At 40.1% G+C, this 17,804-nt stretch overlaps 1 protein-coding gene and 1 non-coding gene across 3 annotated transcripts in view; both read left to right on the forward strand.

The window, feature by feature from the left end:
* Positions 1–281: 281 nt before the first annotated feature.
* BMPR1A (bone morphogenetic protein receptor type 1A) overlaps positions 282–17,804 on the forward strand; it is a 130,571-nt gene continuing 113,048 nt past the window's right edge. For both annotated transcript variants that reach the window (XM_012788028.3, XM_012788026.3), the window contains exon 1: positions 282–521. The gene's annotated coding sequence lies outside the window, so the exon portion shown is untranslated. The remainder of the gene's footprint in view (positions 522–17,804) is intronic.
* Positions 13,238–13,347, forward strand: LOC142875753 (U6 spliceosomal RNA). Its single transcript, XR_012923048.1, has one exon. It is a non-coding gene; the product is annotated as a U6 spliceosomal RNA (small nuclear RNA).

Genomic DNA, 17,804 nt, shown 5'->3' on the forward strand with positions numbered 1-17,804 from the left:
AGAAGCACCGCCGCCCCAACAGCAGCCCGGCGCCCCCTTGCCGGCGGCGGGTCGTCCTCCCCGGCAGCGGGGCGCCGGGCTCCAAGGACCCTTCGGGCGCTTTCGCCGCGCGCTCGGCTGCGTTCGTGTCGCGGGCGGGCGGGGCCGGCGCCCGGGTCGGGTGCGCGCGCCGCGCCGCGCCGAGGCCCGCCCCTCCCCCAGGCCCCGCGCCGCCCCTCCCCCCTTGCGAGTGTCGGCGGCGGCGGCTGCCGAGATTGGAATCCGCCTGCCGGGCTCGGAGAAGTAGGAGGGAGGAGGAGGAGGAGGAAAAAGGAGGGAGGAGAGAGGAGGGCGGGCAGGAAGGCTTGGGCTCCGGCGCGTCCGTCCGCGCGAGACGAGGATCGCCCGGCCGCGCGAGGGGCGACCGGGCCTGGGCCGCGCACGCCGAGGGCCGAGGCCGAGCCGGGCCCCCGCCGCGCCCCGGCGGCTCGCCGCGCCCCGCTCCGCGCCGAGGGCTGGACGATGAGTTCCCCGGGGTCCGGGTGAGTTGGCGGCCGGGAAGTGCGTGCGCCGGCCGGGGAGGCCGGCGCGGGCGAAGTTTCGGAGGCAGCCGGGCGCCGAGGCCCGAGCGAGGGGCGGCCGGCCCGGCCACCCCGCCTCGACTGGCCAGGCCGCGGCCCCGCTGGAGAGCCGCCGCCCCCCGCCGCGCCCCGCCGCCCGGCCCCTCTTTTGTTCCCCACCCGGACTGCAGGCCCAGCCCGGCTTGCGGTGGGGCGAAAGCCGCGCCGGGCCGCCTCTGGAGCCTGCATGGGAAAGGCGCTCACCTCCCGCCCGGCGACTGGCCTCCGTGCGCCGCGGCGTGAGGGGAAGAGAGCGGGGGCGGTTTGGCGGGGCGCGCCGGAGGGCCGCCCGCCGCCCCACGCCGGCCCGCGGGCAGGGGCCGCGTTTCTGCGGGTCTGCTGTCGTTTCACCTGTTTTCCGGCGCGGCCTCCGCTGCCATGTCTGTTGTGATTCTGCACTTGAGCCTCGGAAACTTTCCGTCGGATCGCACGGACTCTTTTCTCTCTCTTTCCAGACTCCTAGTGGAAAGATTTGGCAAGAAAAAAAAATGAGCTTGCGTCGGGGAAGAAAAATAATATGCTGTGTGTTAGGGTCTGGCGTTTTGTGACTTGTACTCTTTCATGCTCTCAGATGTTTTAATTTGATCAAAGTGCTGCAGGCTTTCTCTTTTAAAAGGTTAACAAGCTGTTCTGAGTATATAGTGTGAACTTGGCACCAGTGTTACGTCATTAATCCTTATAACAACCCTGGCTTATTGTATTCCTCATTTTTTCTTTTTTTAAGAGAAGGAAACCGAGTTGCAAAGAGGTTGAATAGCTTGTCTAAGTGAGTTGGGAGTTGAACCCAGGAATATCGTATTCAGGCTTACGAGTTTTTTGTTTTATTTTAAAACACACTTTTTCTGCGCACACTTTTTCGTTTAGGAACATTTTTAGTTACTCATACTTGAAATGACCGCTATTTTGTTGCTTGAGTTGAAAACAACTCCTTTATTGTATTTACTTGTAAGAGGAGTCAAACTTTGAATTAAAGTAGAATGTAACTAATGCTTCTCATTGTTTTCGATTGTTAAAATAAGGACTGTAGACCAGAATTATTTAGATATTTAAATTTAAAGCTAAAATATGGGCAGTTCTCTGATCTGGGAATCGGTTGAGTTTATGAAAGGTCTATTGAAATTAAGAATGCATTTTTAATAGAACCAGTACTCTTCCTGTTTTATTTTTTCTCTCTTCACCTTCTCCTTGCAGCCCATTTCAAACCTTTTCTGCTTTCTTCTCTTCTGCCCTCTACAGAAAAGATTGAGGAAGCAGGTGGGAGCTCTTTCCGTAGATTCCTTCTGGTCATCTGCTTTCCTTCCAGCTCAGAGGAAGAATATTATTTTGTCCTTCTTAGTAGGTAACACCTCGTTTCATTTTTCTCTAAGTTTCCTACTTAACAGAGCATGAGTTATCCTCTCTGTCCTCTTTGGGATCTTAAAAGTTCAAATGTACTTAAGATTCCTTCCATTTACAAAAACCTTTCTGTAAGTCTGCTACTCTTCAAGCTGTCTTGTTGCTGCTTTTCCTTTTCAAATTATATTAACATTTTAGAACGTTTTTTCATTACAAAAGTAATACATGGTCATTACAGAAAAATCGCAAAATAGAGCAAAATTGAAATAAATGTAAAATTCATTTATAATGAATTCATAATCCCATTTCTAGAGTTTACCAAGAGTTACTCTACTTTTCCTGTCTTTTCTTGGTGACTATCCATTCTTAACCCCTTGTTATGTGGATTTCCCCTTCACAAATTCAAGCACCTTTTTAAAGTCCTCTCTTTGAACTTTCTGTAACATTTAACATTCTTTTGGCTTCATTCAGCAAATACTTATGTATTCTAACGCTCAGGATACAGTAACAGATACAGTCTTTACCCTTGTGGAGTTTAAAGTCCAGTGGGGGAGACATATTGAAGAATGAATTTTATAATTAAATATAATTGTGATTTTAATTAAAGTGCAGAGTATTATATGAGCTTAAAATGGTGACTTGACCTGGTGCTGCTGGTGATGAGAGCATCTAAGAAGGATTCCTTAAAAATACTACCTTGCAACCCAGGACAGTTGTGAAGGATGACAACAATTAACTAGATGAAAAAGGGGGCTTATGTGACATACTGAGTTTGTTCTTCTTTGCCCCTTTTGTGCCTTCTCTTCTTCCTCTTTCCTCTAATATAGGTGTTCTCCAAGTTTCACTTTTCAGATAAGTTTTCTATAATGTCTTTAGTCCCTTGACATTATTGTTCAGACTTTTATATCTGAATAATTCCCAATTCTTTATTCTTTCTTTTCTGCACTTGAATCCTGTTTTTTCAGTTGCTTTATGCATTATCTGTACCTGCTTGTTCTGGTTCAGACTGAGCACTTTTTCTTTCCCAGACTTGTTTTTCTGGTGTTCCCTGTCTTTGTTGATGACATACTGAACACAAACTTTTTCTCTTTTTATCATTTCTTGTGGTAGCCAACATCTGTGATTCTGGTTTCATGATATTATAACTCTTCTGTTCTCTATTCCTGTTAACTCTGCTATGATTCCTAATTCATGTTGGCATCAGGGTAGCAATAGAATCATAAAATGAGCTGGGCACCTCTCCTTTTTCTCTTTTCAGAAGCAGTTTAGACTGGGTTTATCTGTTCTTTGAAAATTTGGCAGATTTCACCTGTAAGACCATTCAGGCCTGGATCTTTTTTTGTGGAGGGGACTTTGAATACCATTTCAGTTTGTTTAATAGCTGTTGGTTTGTATAGGCTTTCTACTTCCTGTGTGAATTTTATTTTATTTTATTTTTTTTAAGACGGAGTCTCACTCTGTTGCCCGGGCTGGAGTGCTGTGGCGTCAGCGTAGCTCACAGCAACCTCAAACTCCTGGGCTCAAGTGATCCTTCTGCCGTAGCGTCCCAGGTAGTTGGGACTACAGGCATGCGCCACCATACCTGGCTAATTTTTTCTATATATTTTTAGTTGACCAATTAATTTCTTTCTATTTTTAGTGGAGACCGGGGTCTGGCTCTGCTTAGGCTGGTTTCCAACTTCTAACCTTGAGTGATTCTCCCACGTTGGCCTCCCAGAGTGCTAGGATTACAGGCTTGAGCCACTTCACCAACCCACTTACATGGGTTGGCCATTTCACAAAATGGCACAGACCATGTAATAGGGAAATTGTGGGAGAATTGCGATGCCCAATTCACACCTAACCTGTGTGAATTTTAGTGTTGCATATTTTTTCCAGAAATTTAATTTTGAATTTTCAAATCTAGTGTTATTTGTCTTTCATATCGTTTTCTCCCCCCATCCTCCGTGTGTGTGTGTGTGTGTGTGTGTGTGTGTGTACTTAAAAAAAATTTTTTTTTTTGCTAACTGTAAATCAGGTTCTCCTCTCACCTGGACTAATATTAAGACCTTCTTACCCTCACTTTTTCCTTTATCCAGTTTATCTTATGCATTTCTGCCTAAATTAATCTTGAAGCCAGTTCTTACCACTTCTCTGCACAGAGGTTTTCAGTGTCTTCCGTTAAATGAAGTTCTTTCTATGATAATTTGCCTCAGATTTGCCTTATTCTTACCTACTGCTGTTTTTGCTCCTTGCCCATATTCTTTTTTCCCCCTTCTGGATGTTGTTTATACTGTTTTCTCTACTTGGACTGCATACATGGTCAAATTGTCATATGCCCAAGGCCTACCCATTTTTTAAGCCTCATTTCAAATTCTACTTTTTTCTCAAGTCTTACCTATTTTCTTCCTCTGGATAGTATCTCTTCTCAAGTCCTACATTGTTCTTTTAAGGCATACAATTTCTTATCTAGTATTATTTGTCTTTTTAAAAAATCACCTTTATTGAAGTATAACTGATACACAATGTTATGTGCAAATTAAGTGTGCAGTTTCATGAGTCATTTGGTCTTTTAAAGCAGCTTTTTTTTTTTTTTACACAAATATTATCTCCACTACTAGATTGCAGGCTGTCTGTAACTGACTTTGTTGTATATTAAAATAAATAAATTGGGAGAGCCTCCCATGTGGCCTAGCAGCGGCTAGAGAACTGTACTGATCTGTTTTGGATCTTAGGAGCAGGGAACCATGGAAAGGAAAGAAAATGGATTTCCTCTCATGCTAAATTTTGAAGTATGAACTCTTTTCTTTCCTTTTACCTTCTCCTACCAGTTGCTAGTTTTTATGCTTTTAGAGTGTCTTTAATACCACAGGGTCTATATTGACCAGTTGGACCAAATCATTAAGACTTAGAAGATTAAATGTTGAATTGCATTGAATTATGTCAAGTTGTAAGATGCACCATAATTTTATAGACCACTAAAGAAAATATGCGTTTAGCTGCAAGAAACTATTGATTGTAGGGTGCACCCCACTTTCAGAGATATTAAAATATGAAAAATATATGTGTCTTAGAATTGATGAATAGGGTTTCTCTTCCTAACCAAAACACTTCATTAGTGTGGATGTTGAAAAGAAAAAATTTAAACTCCTCGGAGTGGCTCTATTGTTACTCTGAAAAGTTATTTTTAAAGGAAGATGCTTGTTGAACCTCTTTTCGAACTCCTGAACATCTTTTTAAGTGAAAAGTTTCAGGCAGGGTAGAAAAATATTTATTTTTGAATGGGGTCTCCCACAGCTAGGTAGGCCAGTCTGGTTGGGAAGTACTTTGACCCCCAACTTTTTGTATTTTTCCCTCTTAATTTCCTTTGCTTATTTTCTGAACTCACAACTTTTCTAAGAGCTGGTAATTTTCACAAAATGGCACAGACCATGTAATAGGGAAATTGTGGGAGAATTGCGATGCCCAATTAAATGGATCATTTTAAAGATAAGATCCAGTGTTTATATAGCATTAATAATTATGGTATACGTAGTTTTTAAAAAGTAGATCCAAAAATGTGTTTGGATATTTGAATAAATCATAATGTGCATGAGTTTTTACAGCCAATATTTTAAAGACTATTTTTAAAAAATACAGACAAAATGATGTGCCTAGAAATCCCCAGTACTGTTCTTTGAAGAGAGCACTAGTTAGGGACATAAGGAGAACAGATCAGTGGAATGCATTTCGGGGTGGACCAAGTGGATCCCTAAACCAAGTTCATATGGGCAGTTAAATATAGAACTAATGAATTGACATTAAATAGATAAGGAAACTATTTTTGATTATCTTTTATTTACTCTGATGTGGACTTTGTTACTCTTCCTTTTATAATTTTGTGTTTCTAATGAACCTTGTTTACTTATGGTATAGATTTGTTATACCACTAATGTCTGAAACAGTGGAGCTTGGCTGTTCCTCTAGCTGTTTATAATTGGCTGTTGCCTTGTAAAGGATGAGTTATGCCAGTTATAGGGATAAAATAATCAGGTTTGCAGTTTAGGGAGATATTAGTTACACGTTGGAAAATCAGTTTGAAGAGAGGAAGACTGAATACACTGAAACTAATAGGGCGGCATTTCTGACCTGACCCATACTACATAAGATGGCGGAGGATGATTAGGGCCTCGAATGGACTGGAGGTGGTAGCTAGCTAAGGATGAGAGAAGGAATGGGTTGGCAAGAATAACTCCCAGGTTTCTAACTTGGAAAGCAGGGTAGATGCATGTTGACTGAGATGAAATATGTGAAGAGAAAGCTGATTTGTGGAAGAAAATAATGTAATCTTGATTTTATGGAGTTTGAGGTGTCTCTAAAACAACCAAATAGAGATTTCCAGTTGGCAAATGTACATATGGATTTGGAGTTCGGCAGAGGTTTGGGCTGGAGATAGCCATTTGGGAGTGATTACTGTATAGGTTTTGTATTCCAGCAATGGGAATTGGGTGGCTCTCTCAAGTAACTTTTGCTTGCAAGTGACAAACCCAACTCAAATTAGTTTAAAGGGGAAAAAGCTGCAAAAGAGACTAGAAATAGGCATGGCTGGATCTGAGTGTTCAGATGATGTAATTGGTGTTCTGTCTTCTCTGTTCTCCACTTTTTGGGCCTCATTCTCAGGCAGATGCATTCATCTGGCAGAGAGGACCGGCTGGCAACTCCAGGCTTGAATGGGCCTGACTGCTGTGGAATCAGGAGGGAAACAGGGACCCTCTTTTCCAGGTGCATGTGTCCTGTCTCCTGGAGAGTCCCATTGGGTCTGCATGGAGAATGGGGTGCCATTATTGGCCAGGCCTGGCCCTGCTGGAGCAGTCAGAGAGCTGTTTAAATACCAGGCCTCATAGTCTTGGTGGAACCATGTGGGAGAGGCAAGTGTGGTTTCCCCAAAGAAAAGGTGGCTCTGGGCAGGTAAACAACATAAATCTGTTTTTTTTTTTGAGACTGAGTCTCACTCTTGTTTTCCTGGCTAGAGTGCCGTGGCGGCAGCCTAGCTCACAACAACCTCAAACTCCTGGGCTCAAGCGATCCTCCTGCATCAGCCTCCCAAGTAGCTGGGACTACAGGCAGGTGCCACCATGCCTAGCTAATTTTTTCTATATATTTTTAGTTGGCCAATTAATTTCTTTCTATTTTTAGTAGAGACGGGAGTCTCATTCTTGCTCAGGCTGGTCTCGAACTCCTGAGCTCAAACCATCTGCCCGCCTTGGCCTCCCAGAGTGCTAGGATTACAGGCATGAGCCACCACACCCGGCAAATTTCAGTATTTTTTGATTCTTAACCCTTTTTAAGGTCATTTTTTTTTTTTAGAATCTGAAGAAAGTATACAAATAAAACAATTTTGTATATAATTACTGTTGCTAGGATGGACATCATATCAGGAACTCCTGGTATATACAGTTTAAAGAGCCTAGAACAGAGCCCTGAGAAATGCCAATTTAAGGCCTGGGTAGAGAAGACAGACTTTAAATAATTATCTAATTGTCATTATGCTAAGATCTACCAAAGGAAGTCCCAGTGCATGATGAGGGAAGCTGGCCTGTCTAGGATGCAGGTGCTTTGAAAGGCTTTCTTGAGCAAGTGTCCTGCAGAGTGAGACCTTAGGCAAGAAAGGAGAAAGAGAATGTTTCTTAAAGTATTCCATAGTTTTTAAAGCAAACAGTTTTTGCCGCTTTAAAAAAATTATAAAAGCAATATATCTATTGTGGATGATTTGGGAAGCATAAAAAATTAATAAGTAGCAAAATGAGTAAGTTTTGGCTTCTAATTTTTCATAAATAATGTCTAGTACTGGTTCTACCATTAAGTAGCTGTGCAATCTTTTTTCTTTTTTACTTTAATTTCTCCACTTTTGAAAGTAGCTGTGCAGTCTTTTTTTTTTTTTTTTTTTTTTTTTTTTTTGAGACAGAGTCTCGCTTTGTTGTCCAGGCTAGAGTGAGTGCCGTGGCGTCAGCCTAGCTCACAGCAACCTCAAACTCCTGGGCTCAAGCGATCCTCCTGCCTCAGCCTCCCGAGTAGCTGGGACTACAGGCATGCGCCACCATGCCCGGCTAATTTTTTTATATATATATCAGTTGGCCAATTAATTTCTTTCTATTTATAGTAGAGACGGGGTCTCGCTCTTGCTCAGGCTGGTTTTGAACTCCTGACCTTGAGCAATCCGCCCGCCTCGGCCTCCCAAGAGCTAGGATTACAGGCGTGAGCCACAGCGCCCAGCCCAGCTGTGCAGTCTTGAATGCCACACTGAACCTACCTGAATTTCCATTTTCTTATCTTAAAAAGTAAAAGGGACTTGGTAAACTTTAAGATCATTTTTCTACTTAAAAAAAAAAAAAGAGAGAGAATTCCATGCAGAGAATTTAGTTGCCAAAATTGCAGGTCATATAAAGCTTTTGGTCCTTATGACATCACTGGTTTCTGACTTTTGGCTGAAAAGTCACTCTTCCAACCTTGGCAGACCTTGCAAGTAATGAAGGGAGTATAGTTTATGGTCAGGGGTACCCTTCTCGTACCCTGCTTTCTTACCTCCTTTTTTTTTTTTTTTTTTTTTTTGAGACAGAGTCTTGCTTTGTTGCCCAGCCTAGAGTGAGTGACGTGGCGTCAGCCTAGCTCACAGCAACCACAAACTCCTGGGCTCAAGCGATCCTCCTGCCTCAGCCTCCTGAGTAGCTGGGACTACAGGCATGCGCCACCATGCCCGGCTAATTTTTTCTATATAAGTTGGCCAATTAATTTCTTTCTATTTATAGTAGAGACGAGATCTCCCGTTTTTTTTTTTTTTTTTTTTTTTGAGACAGAGTCTCGCTTTGTTGCCCAGGCTAGAGTGAGTGCCGTGGCGTCCTAGCTCACAGCAACCTCAAACTCCTGGGCTCGAGTGATCCTTCTGCCTCAGCCTCCCGGGTAGCTGGGACTACAGGCATGCGCCACCATGCCCGGCTAATTTTTTATATATATATATCAGTTGGTCAATTAATTTCTTTCTATTTATAGTAGAGACGGGGTCTCGCTCTTGCTCAGGCTGGTTTTGAACTCCTGACCTTGAGCAATCCGCCCGCCTCGGCCTCCCAAGAGCTAGGATTACAGGCGTGAGCCACAGCGCCCGGCCAAGATCTCCCTTTTGCTCAGGCTGGTTTCGAACTCCTGACCTTGAGCAATCCGCCTGTCTCGGCCTCCCAGAGAGCTAGGATTACAGGCGTGAGCCACCGGGCCGGCCCTTACCTCCTTTTTTGAGCATTTATTTTTCTTCCTTAGCTGTTAAGCAAAGTATCCGAAATGTGAGAATAGACTCTCAATTTTTAAGTCAAATCTGTAGGAGACTTGCATAGTTATGATATACTGTTTTATGTATGTTAACATTTATAGGTAGTTTTCTCATTAGCAATAAAAATTCTTTGTGATATATTTCAGTAGTATAGGTCTTTTGTGTTTTAAATTTGCATTTAAGGATTTTTTAGATTCCTAGGTAACAGAAGCTCCTGATAGGAAATTTAAAGTAAAGGCTTTTGGGAGGCGGAGGTGGGAGGATTGCTTGAGGCCAGGAGTTTGAGACCACCTGGGCAACATAGTGATACCTTGTGTCTTAAAAAAAAAAAAAAAAAAAATTGGCCGATGGTGGTGGTGAGCACATGTTGTCCTAGCTAGTGGAGAGGCTGGAGGATCACTTGAGCCCAGGAATTTGTGGTTACAGTGAGTTATGATCATGCCACATGCCACTGCACTGCACTCCAGCCTGAGCAAGAGAGTGAGACCCTGTCTCTTTAAAAAAAAAAAAAAAAAAAAAAGGGCAGTAAAGACTTTAAATTTTGGTTCTTAACATGTCTGTATTTTTCAAAAAATCATTGAAAAATGTCAAAATAAAAATATTTCAACAATAATTATCCAGAAGTGTGCCAAATGTACACTAAATTGACAAAATACAGTCACTGGATGACAGATTATTTTTTATATCTCCATTTCAGTAATCTTTCATGTAATAAAAATGTTGGGGAAAAATTACATGTTGAATTTCTGTGTGTATCTTAGTAAAGAAAAACAGTTAATCTTCCTGAAATAATGCTTTAGTTATCGTCCCTATTTGTTAAATATTTTTCTTTGGTTTCTTATTTGCTTACAATATAAAATCCAAGTTGTCTCAGACTGGCCTTCTGCTCAGTCTGCCTTTTCTTCCTCTTTCATTTCCTACTACTATTTTATTAGCCTAAGTCACCTAAATGTCCAGTTCTGGGTTAGACCTGTACTGTCTATTACAGTAGCCACTATCACATATGGCTTCTTAAACACATGAAATGTGGCTAGTCTGAATTGAGTTGTGGTATAAAGTGTAAATTACACACTAGATTTGAAGATAGAACAAAAAATATGAAATATCTCATGCTTTTAAAATATTGACTCATATTAAAATGACACTTTTTGGGGTACATTAAAGAAATATATTAAAACTAATTTCATGTGATTCTTTTTACTTTTTTAATATGGCAACTAGAAAATTTAAAATTACACATTATATTGGACAGTGCTACCTTTGACTTTCCCTGGTTCTTTGCCCATCAGAATGCTTCAAAATATAGTGTAAATTCCTGTCTCTTCTATGAAGCCTTCCTCAGTGGTCCAAGCCTTAAAGTTATCTCTTCTCCTTTTGAAAAAAAAGTAGACGTTACATATATAGAGATAAGTAAAACTTTATTTTCTGTTTGTCTTCATTTCTTTCTCTTTCCCCATCCTCCTCTCCTAAAGGTGGGGGTCATTACTATACATCCTTTTATTTAAATTTCTATTTTCGCTACATATAGGGAGACTCTTTTTTATTTTTTTGAGACAGAATCTCGCTTTGTTGCCCAGGCTAGAATGAGTGCCGTGGCATCAGCCTAGCTCACAGCAACCTCAAACTCCTGGGCTCAAGCAATCCTCCTGCCTCAGCCTCCCGAGTAGCTGGGACTACAGGCATACGCCACCATGCCCTGCTAATTTTTTCTATATATATTAGTTGGCCAATTAATTTATTTGTATTTATAGTAGAGACGGGGTCTGGCTCTTGCTCAGGCTGGTTTCGAACTCCTGACCTCAAGCAATCTGCCCACCTCGGCCTCCCAGAGTGCTAGGATTACAGGCGGGAAACTTTTTATGTCAGTACATTTCTACTTTCTCATTGTTTTTAATAGTTGATTATTCCATTGCATAGAAATATCTTAATTTTACTTACCAATCCTCTATTGATGAATAATTAGATTGTTTTCAGGTTTTTCTTTTACATTATAGACGATGTTCTGGTGTTCGTACATATCCTGTGAGACTGTTTTTATTTTATGGGATGAATTCTTAGAAATGAGTTTACTGTAAGAGAAGCCATGCATATTTGGTAGAAAGTGCCAGACTGCCCTGCAGAATCTTCTTAACAATTCATGTGCCAACCAACAGTGTTTGAGCACATGCTCCCATCCTAACATATATCAGTCTGTTTAAATATTTGCCAGTCTGCCCGTTGAAAAAATGTTATAATATAAAATTCTTTTGTTGTTGTAGGAGTATTAAAACACAGAAAAATTAAAGTTTAAGTTATATTACTCTCATTTTATTATAAGCTCCTTTGTATTGCCAACAGTACCAGTGCCCTGCTTTATACGAAGTCAGTGTTCAGATATTTGTATCTGTTCACAGCAGAGGGGTCCAGAATGTGCTACTGGGGTACAGAAATGATTTGGGGCTGAAGACATGCGAGAATAAGCATTTTATCTGAATTCCCTTGTCTACCAAGAAGCAGAGCCTCCCAGAAGAACTCAATTGTCATAAATCTCCTCCCTGGGACTTCAATTGTTACAAACTTCGATGGTCATAAATCTCCTTGGGAGTTTTGCAACCAACGATGATTGAGTCACATCACAGGAGATAATTTGGTCCCACACCAAAGCAGACATTGTTAGGAACTATCATATCCTGTCTCTGTCTGGTCTTCTAAGGGCTCATTTATCTTTCCTGGATTCCTTGTTTTTAGTGTAAGTTCTCTTTCTTCTTCTCTAGTTTCCCTATTAAGATGATATATGAGGCCCAAATTCTAATGACCCCCTTGAATCATGTGTTTCTGTGGACTTCTGGACATATGTGAACCAAAATCTGTTATTTCTCTTACAAATTTGTTTTTTGACAGTTTAATTCTCAGGCCCCAATTATTGAACCTAAGAGGATGGAGGAAAATTTATTTTTCCCCCCAACAATGCCCAGATGTTTTTCTATTGGGGCAGAGGATAATAAAATGAAGTTTCTCTCTCTAAAAATACGTATTTTAAATAAAAAGAGCATGAGTCAAATTTCTTTAAACAACATTTTCCAAAATTTGTTCTCCAAAACTAAAAATTTATTAAATGCAGTAGCATATACTGTTAGAGAGAAACACTCCCTCACTCCCGTGCACATCTTCCTACAGTAATAATGCTATTTAGTGAAGTGGCATAATAACTTTGTGTTGACTAAGTCTTGCTCTTCGTAAAGTTAGTCAGTCTTCCTTGCTCTTTCTTAGCATTTTAACAATTTGCATAGCAGAGTAAATGGTTTGCAACAAGTTCTTCTGTTCATATTGAGGAGGACAACAAAGAAAGGCATTCAGTTAAGGTTAAGTTAAATCTTTACACAAAGAAGGTATTAATTTCTTAAAAGAGTAAAGAAATCCTGATGTGATTACAGTGATTTTTCATTTATCTGGATCTCAAATAATTAAAAAGGTTAATTAAGTCTTGGCTTATTTATGTTTAGTTATCTATTTATTGTATTCTATACCTTATTACACTATGCTTACTAGATCTGTGAGCAGAAGTAGTTAATCTCTGTAAGCTTTATTTGCTCATATGTAAAATGGGGATAATAATAGTCCTCTCTTACAGGATTATTGTGAGGACTAAATGGAAGAGTACAGTTAAGCATTTAACGTGGTGCTTGCCACATAGTAGCTTAATAAATATTAGTGAAGATGAATATTTATGAGAAATAAGTTGGGCAGAGTTTTATCTTAAAAAGCAAATTTGAATGGCTGCATATGTAGATAGGGTCCTTGAAAATTAAATCTGATCCTGATACCTTCTAAATGTATGTATTATTTTGAAAATTAAATCTGATCCTGATAGCTTCTAAATGTATGTATTATTTTTAATTACATTTTTAATATTCACATTTGAATTTACAAAGTACTTCTGTATATCATCAGTACTAGCAAATGGACATAGGAAACTGTGTTGCCTTTTCTTTTTTGTACATCAAGAATCTGAGCTGGGTGTGATGGCACGCATCTGTAGTCCCAGCTAGTGCTCGCTTTGGCAGCACATACACTAAAATTGGAACAATACAGAGAAGATTAGCATTGCCCCTGCGCAAGGATGACATGCAGATTTGTGAGGTGTAGTCCCAGCTACTTGGGAAGTTGAAGTGGGAGGATTGCTTGAGCCCAGGAATTGGAGGCTGCAATGAGCTGTGATCAGACCTCTGCACTCCATCCTGGGCAAAAGAAAGAGTGAGACCTGGTCTTTTTTTTTTTTTAAAGATGTGTGTGTGTGTGTGTGTATGTGTGCGTGTCTTTTTTTCTAAAAAAAAAAAAAACATCAAAAGAGTCTGAGGCTAATTAAGTTAATTGTCATACATGTTAGTTGTCACCAGGGTCCTACAAGTAAAGAATCAGACTTTTCCTTGTTATCTCCGAATGGATGTCTAGGACCTCAAACTTAAATATAAAGTCAAGTCAAAAACTCCACATTCTAAAGAAAGCCCCAAGCACTTAGTGGCCAGGCTCCTCTCTGGGGCTTATTAAGATGTGGCAGAATTAGGTCAGAAGTTGGGGGGAGGGATGTTGCATACAGTAGTCACTGCAGTAGTCAGTGGAGGGGAGCATTGTAGTTTTCCCTCCCTTTTCCTTCCCTTGGAGTGTCCTTCCCTTATTTTATTTTTTTGAGACAGAGTCTCACTCTGTTGCCCGGGCTAGAGTGCTGTGACATCAGCCTAGCTCACAGCAACCTCAAACTCCTGGGCTCAAGCGATCCTCCTGCCTCAGCCTCCTGAGTAGCTGCGACTACAGGCATGTACCACCATGCCCGGCTAATTTTATATATATATACATACATATATACATATAATTTTATATGTATATACATATATATATACATACATATGTATGTGTGTGTGTTTAGTTGGCCAATTAATTTCTTTCTATTTATACTAGAGATGGGGTCTTGCTCTTGCTCATGCTGGTTTTGAACTCCTGACCTTGAGGAATCCACCCGCCTCGACCTCCCAGAGTGTTAGGATTACAGGTGTGAGCCACCACGCCCGTCCTGTCCTTCCCTTATAAGCTTAGTGTGGGGAAGTCCATGAGAACCATGGGACTGGTTCTCATGGACTTTGGATGTTAAGAATACTAGCCAAAAATGGAGTGGGGTGTCTTGGTTACCTAGGTGATACTCATTATGCAGCTGACTGGTTTATCTGTGCCTATTTGAGCAAGGGATAAAGACAATTAGAAATCTGTGGACAGAGAGGATGGCAGTGGGTTTCTGTTCAGGTGGGTAATGCAGAACCAAGGCTTCAGCCTTCTTGCTAGAGCTGGCTTTGCTGGAGAAGGGAGCAAAAGTAGAAGAGGCTAGCTGAAGCACATCTTTAGGTGGGAGTAAGAGCCCTCAGTCCCCTCATTCACCAAAGAGCTCTACTTGTCCTTAAAAGAAAAGCCATCATTTGGCTGCCTGTGATGCAGACAGTTTGGTTGGTATTAGCCAGGAAGTGGCAGCAACCACAGATACCTGCACAAGTGCTCCGATGCTCAGACGCTATTCCAGTCTCTCCCATCCTTCCCCTAGAACAGACCACACCCCTTCCTCTAGGTGCACTGTCTTGGACTCTGGGTCAAGCCTGAATTTAGAGAGGAAGGAGATGATTATGAGGCTGCAGATTAAAGTTTTAAACTATGGTAAATTGGACTATACGTTTTGATAACTGAAAGCTACAGGTACTTTTCAAGATGTCCTTAAGAGGTAGAAAAGGGAGATTTGACCAGCCACAATTGGTGATAGGGACTAGAAAAATAAAACTGTTTCTTGTGTTTGCATAGATTTCAGATTCTTTATTAAGGTTACATGTGATTATCACCTTATGTTCCTACTAAAGCCATTTGGACACCAAATCCCATTTTCTTTTTTCTGTGTGGAGCTATCACATTATTATAGATGACCATTTGATCTCAGTGCCTCCGTTTCCAAGTGCATTCTCATTCTGCTCAATAGAGTTTTAGTTAAGTATATTGTTTCTATCTCAAATGTATAAACTCTATGTTATACGATAACCCTTTTAATTGGAACATTAACTCAAATATCTTTTTCCTCGGTTTTTATGGAGTTATTGGAGTTTATCAAACCTTGGAAACATTAAATAAAAAGCACTCAAGAAGTACTAGTTTAATATATTTTTACTTAGTGTAGGAGATTTTGAGTGTTTCACAGTTTTAATTTTCAACCATTATTCACATATAAAAGTAAGCAAGTTTTAGTTTAAGGAATGCAGAGCAGTAAAATACAAGATTGAGATGGATTAAGTAGTATCTAACATATTTCCTTGCTATGTATTAATAGCAAGGACCATTTTGAATCCTATACGTGAATCCATTTAATCCTTACAAATATTCTATGATATAGGAACTGTTACCACTTCCCTTTTATATGAGGAAACTGAGGCTGCAGAAGTAAGTGATTTGTGAAGGATTGCATAGCTAGTAAGTGGCGGAGTTGGGATTCAAACTCAGGCATTCTGACTTTAGAGTCCATGCTCTCAATCACAGAATTATATTCTCAAATGGAGTAGAGTAGTTTTAAGATGAGGATGTGTATTAATACTACATACACAAACATTTAGTTTTTCCTCTGTTTTTAAATTTAATTAAATTTAACTGTTTCAGAGACAAGGTCTTGCTCTACTGGTCAGGCTGGAGTGCAGTGGTGTAATGATAGCTCACTGTAGCCTCAAACTCCTGGGCTCAAGCAGTCCTACTGCCTCAGACTCCCAAGTAGCTGAGATTTGATCCTTGCCACCATGCCTGGCTATTTTTTTGTTTGTGTGTAGAGACAGGGTCTTGCTATGTTGCTCAGGCTGTTCTTGAGCTTCTGGCCTCAGATGATCCTCCCATCTCAGCTTCCCAAAGTGCTAGGATTACAGGCCTGAGCCACCATGCCCAACCCTCCCACCCCCCATTCTCCACATAGATTAGATAAATTTGCCTGTGTTTGCTATAGTGTTAACCTGAGATGTCTGCTAAAACATCATTTCTATTCCAAGTCTAAATATGTATATGTAAACATATAAAATGAGTTAAACTGGATTGACTTTTACCAATTAGTTAACTTTTACTTCTCTTTTGAATATATAAAATGTTAGAAATTTTCCATAGATAACCTTTTGATTTATATTTTTTGACTTCACTGATTTTCTTTTACATCATAAACAATTTTAAAAGAAGGTCAGTGGAATATAGTTGTTTTTAAAGTATTTATCCAAAATCCTTCCCATTTTTTTTTTTTTTTTTAATTAGTGCTTTAGCCTGAGCAGGAGTGAGACCCAGTGCCTACAAAAAAACAGAAAAATCAGCCAGGCATGGTGGCATGCCTGTAGTCCCAGCTACTTGGGAGGCTGGGGCAAGAGGATAGTTTAAGCCCAGGAGTTTGAGGTTACAGGGAACTGTGATGATGCCATTGCACTCCAGGCCTGGGTGACAGAATGAGACCCTGTCTCAAAGGGAAAAAAATTAGTGCTTTATTTTTTCTCATATCTGAGGTAGATACATGTTTAATTGATGTGGTCACACAGACGAGCCTTTTTTCACAGCTTCACCATGAGTATAATTAAAATATTTGAAATTGAGTAGATGTTTGCATAACATAATTATGTAATTTGTATTTTTTCTTAGAATACATTTTTTCTTAAAATCTACCCTGTGAAAGAACAAGAAGAAAAAACAGATGAAAAGTACTGCAACATCAATTGAAAATGAAAGTGAATAAGCCCATCTGCAGGGTAGTTTTTGGAATCAAATACATTGAGAAATGAAACCTGATCTTTACTGTTAATGGTGCTGAATACTAATCTGCTATATTATTAAATTGCTTTTGTCCTAAAAAATTGCTTAAACATAATTCGTTTCAGCATGTTAGACATCTAAAAATAATCCCCTTTCTTATAAGTTTCTCTTTAAAACAAAAGTCTTTTTCCCCTCCTGATCACAAAAATAATGCTAACAGAACAAATGTGAAACACAAAAAGCCTCAAGGAAAAAGTAAAAATCCTCCATATTCATACCACTCAAAGATAACATCTGTAAATGTTTTCAGATATACACTGTAAGTTTTTTAAAAAAAAAATCTAAGTTTTTCTACCATAATTTAAGAATTTGTGCAAATAAGGTGAGTAAAGCTGAAGTTCCATTCATGCATTATACCTGAATGTCTGAACCTGAAATATAAGAAACTTGAAATTAAGATGAGGGAGTTATCTAAATAGAAAGTTTTGAAATTTTGGCTGTCTTATTCCAGTTACCTCATCTTTTTTCCCCTCTATATATTCTTCCTTTCCTTTTTAACCTTACAACTTTCAAGCTTTAAAAAAAAAGTTAATATGTTTCAGATTTGATATACTTTTCTGTAATAATGGATGTGGGGAGGTAGAAACTAAACTGAGGGAGGTCAAAAACCAGATGGAAATAGAAAATCCAAAACCTCTAGCAGAATGAAACTAGAAAGAATGGAATCTAAACACTGAAATTATACATCTGCTAGGCAGCTGTGCATTTTCTATTTATAGGCTCTGTTGTGGAAATAGCAAAAGGAACTTGAAAGAAAAAAC

Source organism: Microcebus murinus, chromosome 14, assembly GCF_040939455.1.
Source record: "Microcebus murinus isolate Inina chromosome 14, M.murinus_Inina_mat1.0, whole genome shotgun sequence".
Taxonomy (NCBI): domain Eukaryota; kingdom Metazoa; phylum Chordata; class Mammalia; order Primates; family Cheirogaleidae; genus Microcebus; species Microcebus murinus.